The following is an 8,460-nucleotide window of genomic DNA, read 5'->3' as shown; positions in this document are numbered from 1 at the left end:
AAAAACGAGTTTAATGACTCCAACCTAAGTGTATGTTAACTTCCGACTTCATCTGTACATCGATGACGTCATCGCCACAGTGACTGTATTGTATGTACATACCCCAACCAGAAGCTATGGATTACAGGTAAGATCCGCAGTGAGCTAAAGGGTAGAGCTGCCGCTTTCAAGGAGCGGGGCTTTCAAACTATTACAAACTACAAAGGGAAGCACAGACGACAGCTGCCCAGTGACACAAGCCTACCAGATGAGCTAAATTACTTCTATGCTCGCTTCGAGGCAAGTAACACTGAAACATGCATGAGAGCATCAGCTGTTCCGGTTGACTTTGTGATCACGCTCTCCGCAGCCGATGAAAGACCTCTCCCTGTCTGAGTCTGTAATACCAACATGTTTCAAGTAGACCACAATAGTCCCTGTGCCCAAGAACACTAAGGTAACCTGCCTAAATGACTACCTACCTGTAGCACGCACTACTATTATATCTCTTCATATGACAAGGATTAAAAAGGGTTTGCCATTAGACTTGATTCACGATGATGACTGCTAGCTAAGATTGTGAAATGAAGATTCATGTCATTCAGACATGATCAGTCCAACCAAAGCTACTGTACATATAACGTGAATTGGCCTATTTTCTGTGGCCAATGACCTTGAGCCTTCTTGGAAGGGCACGTGTAATATAACACTATGGTAGGACCCAAAGGGCTGAAATTGTGGATGTCTACCCTTACTAAAGGATTGAAGCCAGGCATTGCACAAAGTCCCCATGAGTGACAGAATACTGAGCAATGCTCCTATTTTCTGCTGGCTTGCCCCACCACCACAGAAAGCGCTGAGCTAGGCTGAAACACCTGCATTGTTATTTTACTTGGCAAGTCAATTAAGGACAAATTCTTATTTAAAATGACAGCCTTGGAACAATGGGTTAACTGCCTTGTTCAGGGAGACAGATGTTTACCTGGTCAGCTCAGGGATTCAATCGAACAACCTTTTGGTTACAGTCCCAACGCTCTAACCACTAGGCTGCCTGCCAGCCCAATTTTGGAGCTGCTTTACTCAAGAAGACAAAAAAAGAGTCCATGGTTGTATGTTCCTTTATTAACTCAATTATATATATTATTTTTTACATTGTTTGCAAACTGATATGTGACATGTAAAAAAAAATGGTCGCCACTGGTGCTTAGTGACCTCTGACTGTTTTATCCTAACATTGTTGGTGCCAACGTGGATAACAATATCCCTATACTCTCTACACTGGCCAGCTTTAGCCTTAACCAGCACCCTCTTCAGATTAACCGTAACATTGGTAGCCCTGCCCCCTGGCTCAGACCCCGTAACAGTTGGAGGAGAGACCTGAGAAGCCTCGGCCTTTGACTCCCTTCTTAATGGGGAGAACCTGTTCAAAGTTTCTGTCGGTTGAATGAGCGACACCGGTTGAGCGTGCCGACAGCATTTCTTCACAGAAGCCTTGAGAAATTTGTCCCGGGTGCAGGGACTGTGCGGGGGGGATTTAAACGACTTTCTGTACTTACTGGGGCACAGATGCCGTTTCATTCCTTTCCTACCCTTAAAGTGCCCTTGCCTAAGGATTGCATCTGAAGCTGGGCTTGCAACTCGGCTATCCTCACCATAAGGCAATAGTTCTCCTGTACAGTGACTGCAATTAGATGGCATAGCGTTAATGTTAGCTTTTTCAGCTGGTGGAGGTCCTGTAGAACCATGTCAAAGGTGAAAAAGTTGAATGAAAAAAAGATGAGGAAAAAACTAAGACGTTGGTAAATGTATTAAATGATTAAAGGGTTACTAAAAACTAAAAGTTTGTCAGGTAGCCAAGTAACACCCTGAGGAAGGCACAGTGATGCCAAAACGTTGGTAAATACCCATTAAATTGCTGGGAGTTTATATGTGGACTGTGCGACTTTCTTTATTTTGATAGTTTATAGTTTATTCGCCGTTAGTCAGCATCTCCACACGAACAAATTTTTCTGTGTGTGCGCCAGCTCAACAAATATCACAGCAGTACAGAGACAACGCAGAAGTGTGCCATTAGCTGGGGAAGCTCATACCTATCAGTTAGTAACTGGCCAATTGGGAGGGGTGGGGCGTGGGGGTCTGTTGATAAACCATGGGGTAGTTTGCAATTCAAATTTGGGACGTGTTAAGCTTTGGAAGTGTTAGTGAATTTACCTGCAAAAAAAGCTGAGAACTATACTATATATTGGTTACAGGGTCTGTGAAAATGTTGGTTTCATGGCACGGTCTCGTGGGGGGATTTAATATACCTTGTTTTTTACAACATTCCCCTAGAAAGAAGGTGGGATAGTAAAGAGGTGGGATTTCGTTCTGTGTATGAAGAGGTATTACTTTATAGACACACACACACACTGACAGACACACTTAGAGTTTAGACATTTAGCAGGCGCTCTTATCCAGAGAGACTTACAGTAGTGAGTGCATGCATTTTCACACACACACACACACACACACACACACACACACACACACACACACACACACACACACACACACACACACACACACACACACACACACACACACACACACACACACACACACACACACACACACACACACACACACACAATATTGATCCAGTGCAGTTAAATAATTTGTTAAAAAAAGGTTAAGAACTAAAGTATTTACCTGTCATTCACTTTGCATGGGAGGGTTATACACAGTACGAGCCTTAACACACACAATTGAACCAGTGCCATCAAATCTACTCTGTCCTCTAGGTTGGCTTTGGTCCAGGCCTAGGGCTCCAGGAGGCTTTCAAGTACCTGACGGACCCCAGGGGCAGGCTGTTTGGCCTGGACATCTCAGAGTACATGCAAAAGGTGGCCTGGAAGCGTCTTCGGCCCTGAGCTGGCCTCGGGGAGGGTCCACCTGCTCCAGGGCAGTGTGGAGTGTATTCCCCTCCCGGACCACTGCATTGACAGGGTCTTCCACTCCAACTGCCACCTCTACTGGCCCGACATGGCCACTGCCACCGCCGAACTGTGAGTGTCATGACGCCAGGTTAGTGTAAGCACGGCACGCACATGCGTACGCCACAGGCACACACAAGATGCAATTCCTTATTGCAAACATTAGAGGGCAATGTGAGTGCAGTCAGAGCCATACTATACAAGTCATATTACAACATGCACTAAACTTTCACTGCATCTCTACAGCATTGCATATCTATAGAGTTATCCCAGTAGCCTATACAGAAGACAGTATTGCAGTGCACAGAACCTGTTGTTGTTGTATCGCTCTGTATGATGGTTAATACAACCATAGAAGTATCATTCTAATGAATACAACCCCCTCCTTTTCTTCCTTCCCGGTAGGAGCGAGGATGTTGGCAACGTGTGACCTGGGCTTCCTGCATCATGGGGTGGAGCAGGGCTTCTTCAAAGGAGTGACGGTGGAGCCTGAGCCCTACATGCAGGCCCTGAGGGCTGTGGGCTTCCTGGGGATCAGCATGGAGGACCTGATGGACGAGGGCAAGAGCTTCCAGGTCATCTACGCCACCTCTCCACCTCCCTCCACCACTGAGACTCAGAACAGTTAGGAACACACTAGGGTATGTACACTCCGGATGTGTTTGATGGACATAACAGCATATTGCATCATAAAAACGAATGTTACATCCAAAGAGGTTCATACTTAAGGTTTTATATTGAGCACTTGTATGTTACTGTGATGATTGGTTGTCAGAAATGACTTCTTATACAGTTAAGAACTAAAGAATTTACCTGTCATTCACTTTGCATGGGAGGGTTATACACAGTACGATCCTTAACTAGTAAGGTTCTTTGGTGACCACAGAGCGCCTAGTTTGAAATAGCAGGTTTACAGTATGGAGACATATTGAGGATTTTGTTATCTGTGACAAATGCACACATGTTCAGCAATCCATTTTATTATCATTTTTACTTATTTGCATGACAGATTTCTGCCAATAAAAAGCAATCAATCATTCAAACAGGGTCTCACAGTCCATTCTCCAAATAGACTACATTTGAAGGAAACAAAAAGATCAAGACATTGGTTTATGTGGGTGAGCTATTTGATCTATCTGAAGCCAAAACAAGACCTTGGTTTTCAAATACAATGGTTCGGCACTATTGAGCGATTGAAATGTAAAGGTGATTTCCGAATGAGCCGACATATGCAGCGTTTACTGTGAACGCTGTCTCCACTAACGTGGGAACACTGCCTTTACATTTGTATTGCGCTGTAGCGCAGCTCTTCAGCACTACAGATTTAATTGAGCCCCTTGGTGTCGGCGAGGATCTCATCATAGGGTACTCACTCTGTCCCAGGTTAGCCTTAAGATGGGTTGGAGGCATCTGATGTGGAACGATTCCAGGATGATTTTGTGCTACGTATATTGGGTTCAGGTGTCTGGGCCATAATGCAGGCTGGAGAGACAAACAGCATTGCATACTACCACCTATCGATTTTTTCCAAGACCCTGGCCCGAGGCGTCTGAAGGGAGCGAAGGCTCTATTGACCCGAGTATGAACTTCTGATATCAAATAGAGCAGGAATGTATCCTCTCTCTGGGGTCTAGATGTGTGGAAGGATGCCTTTCAAAGATCAGTAGGGTTTTTGCCGTTTCCCTCTCCCTCAACACTGTGCAGCACAGACTTCATTCTATAAATTAGGTTACACCTTTAAAGGTCCAATGCAGCCATTTTTATCTGAATATCAAATCACATCTGGGTCACAATTACTGTGATGTTTTCAATGAAGAATGGGATATGTCAATGGGATGTCAATTTGACTTAAACAGAATGTAGGATTTACCCATAGGTGTTCCCTTGAAGGTCTAGCAAAAAGCTTGACTTATGTTTGAGCGAGACTGCCAGCCTTGCTTATGTTTTTTTTTTTGTCCATTTCCTCCATCCTTAGTTTCCAGACCTTGACCACATCTAGTTCTTTGGAGAAGTCGGCCTAATTCTCTCGCTGCGCTTGGCTGTGAGACAACTTGCACTTGTGCAAAAATGACACGTTTAAAAACATTTGCGAAATCAGTTATGCAAGTAATTTAATGATATCACAATAGTATTTTCAGTCAAGGAAACTTAGGAGCATGTCCTGTGCACCAATTCACACTTAAGCTCACAACTTCCAAGAATAACTTCTGAATACCTCTTACTAACAACCTAACACCTACGAGGGTGAATTCCAGAAGTTACTTTAAATGACTTGCCTTGAACTCTAAATCTGAAACAAACACAAACAATGTTGTCACAGATATTTGTAGTGAATAACTTAATGTGTAACTCTAAAGATCCTTCCTTGGTTATACTTACAGTATCAAGTTAACATTTGGTGTATACTGTATGAACTGTTTGTGAGCTTCACATCTGCAAAGCATCTAACGGTCAACGTGACATGGTCACAGCCTCAGGTGACTCACCAAAGGTGTCTCTAGTGAAAAGAGTGGTGGGCTCGGTTGAGGCATCAACAAACCTTTTCTCGATTGGCTGAAGCTATGAAAAATACCCATTTAAGTCAGCTGTTAAATCGGTGTCCCTAAACCGAGACGGTTGTTACTCAATATGCGATAATGTGACTAGAATGGTGTTGTAAACAACAACCAATTCTGGGACATAGACATGCCTTATATAGGCAGATAGCTTACATTCTTGTTCATCTAACTGCAGTGACCAATTTACAGTAGCTATTACAACAACAAAAATGTTTGAGGATAGTGCATAACAACAAAACACTTTTATCACAGCAGCTGGTTGAAAACATTCATCTCTGAAGGTAAATAATGTACTTATATTCAGTAATCTTGCTCTGATTTGTCATCCTAGGGGTTCCAGAGATAAAATGTAATGTAGTTTTGTGTGAAAAAAAATCTATTTTTATATTTAAATGTAGGAAATGGGTTCCACAGTTTGACCCCAATGTTGTCTCTGGCTCCACACCCCCCAGCCTGGCCATCTAGATGTGTGAAGGTTAGTTTATTTTCTGTAGGGAAGCTAGTGATCCATCATGTATGACAATCCTGGGAGTGTGTAAACTTACATGATTTATTACTGTATCGATTTGGTATGTTCTCTATAGGTATGTACTTGAAAATGTATAAATTGACCAATTCGGCACATTTGGGCAAACTCCTGGCAGACTTGATACAAAACGTTGTGTAGTGATGTAATTCTTCACGGGATCAGACTGAAACTTTGCACAAGCACTGCTGGCATCTTGTGGACAACATCTAAATTACACCTAAAATTATATTGAGTGTATGGCCTTTTACTTGCGTTTCAAAGATGATGAAACATTTTTTTCTTTTATTATCTTTTACCAGATCAATTGTGTTATATTCTCCTACATTAATTTCCTATTTCCACAAACTTCAAAGTGTCCCTTTCAAATGGTATCAACAATATGCATATCCTTGCTTCAGGTCCTGAGCTACAGGCACTTAGATTTGAGTATGTCATTTTAGGCCAAAATTGAAAATATGTCTATTTGGCTTTCTGGAAAAGTATGATATCAGAGAATTAATATTAGGGAATCATGATGCAATGACTGCAATTTTAATTGTGATGAAAATGGCTTCATCAAACCAACCTTGGCCAGTTCTTTATTTTGATGAATCACCAAGTCAGTCAAAAGAGAAATGGGTGATCATACCAAGCTGACTATGACAGCATTACAGCTTTGGAGCATTACAGGTCTGAGTAACCTCACCGATGTCTGCACGTTAAAGCTCTACTTCATAGCTAGCAGAACACTTAAACGTCAAAGCTCTACTTCATAGCTAGCGGAACACTTAACATGTTCATGTATACACATTGTATAACCTGCTCACATCCAACTCTGTGGCTTTTCTCTCCGAGCTGAGGAGTCTGGCCTCCTTCAGAGGAGCCCAGAGCTTTTTTAAATCAAAATCAAATCAAATGTTATTTGTCACTTGCGCCGAATACAACAGAATACAACCTTACCATGAAATGCTTACTGACAAGCCCTTTACCAACAATGCAGTTTGAGAAATAGAGTTAAGACAATATATACCAAATAAACTAAAGTAAAAAAAATGTAATAAAAAGTAACACAATAAAATAACAATAACGAGGCTATATACACGGGGTACCGGTACAGAGTCAATGTGCGGAGGTACAGGTTAGTCGAGGTAATTTGTACATGTAGGTAGGGGTAAACAGCGAGTATCAGCAGTGTAAAAACACTGTGCTCCAGTACCGCTGGCCGTGTGGTAGCAGAGACAACAGTCTATGACTTGGGAAACTGGAGACTATGACCATTTTTGGGCCTTCCTCTGTCACCACCTAGTATATAGGTCAAGGAGGGCAGGAAGCTTAGCCCCAGTGATCAAATCAAATGGCATTTGTCACATGTGAAATGCTTACTTACAAGCCCTTAACCAACAATGCAGTTTAAAAAATAAATAATAATAATAAATAAAAGTAACAAATAATTAAAGAGCAGCATTAAAATAACAATAGCAAGGCTTTATACAGGGGGTACCGGTACAGAGTCAAGTTGCCAGGGGCCCCGGGTACAGTTATTAAAGAGGGGGGGATGTAGGAGTCGTGAGAAATACATGATTGGTGGCTGGTGTCCATTCCTCGGGTAGTGTGGCAACCTAGAAAAACACCCACCCACACAAAAACACATTCCAGGGTGGAGGCAACCCCATAGAAGACACCAGGTAATCTTTAAATAAATCAAACCGTTTGGGTTTCAAGACATTGTGCAGCTGAAGTTAAGCACAATAGACAACTAGGTCTACTGGGCTATAGTAGCCTATTAACCGTAGGCAAGTCGGTTTAGCATAGTCAGTAGCCTATAGTGGCTGAAACCCATAAATAAATAGAGAGAATTTCATGATCATTTTGCCATTCAGTCATCATAGATAAATAATAGTACTAGGCATATACGTGCACACAATAGACTACACGTGCAAGACCGATGAGAAACCATTCTCGTCAATCGGCGCCCACGAGAAAGTACAATGCTCATTTTTTTCTCACCGCGCATACACTTTCCATCTACAACACCCAGAGACAGCATCGCTTATGCCTTATCAGAGAGCGCATGTAAACATCAACAAAGCTGCAATACTGACATCAACAAAGAGTAAACGCCCATTTAAGCTTGCTCCGAAAATGAGTTCCACAGGCAACAAGTAAAGACCGACACATCGTGGACACAACTGCGCGTCCGTATACTATTCCGAGATGCACGTTGAAGATATTGGAAGAACTGTCCACATTTACTTTTCGCCAGGCAACAAGATGAGTAGGCGCGAACGAACAGCAAAAGCACTTAGCCTATGTCAATCTACTATCCCCCATAGTACAATAGTTGACCTATTCTATTCTGTGCAAGAAATGAATATTCCAAACATAGCCTGGGACTACCACTATAGCATAAAAAAATATATTTTACGCAATGTGGTTGACGCAA

This window comes from Oncorhynchus tshawytscha, linkage group LG07 (assembly GCF_018296145.1).
Source record: "Oncorhynchus tshawytscha isolate Ot180627B linkage group LG07, Otsh_v2.0, whole genome shotgun sequence".
Lineage (NCBI taxonomy): Eukaryota > Metazoa > Chordata > Actinopteri > Salmoniformes > Salmonidae > Oncorhynchus > Oncorhynchus tshawytscha.
The sequence above is the reverse complement of the archived record's forward strand: the minus strand, read 5'-3'. Positions refer to the sequence as shown.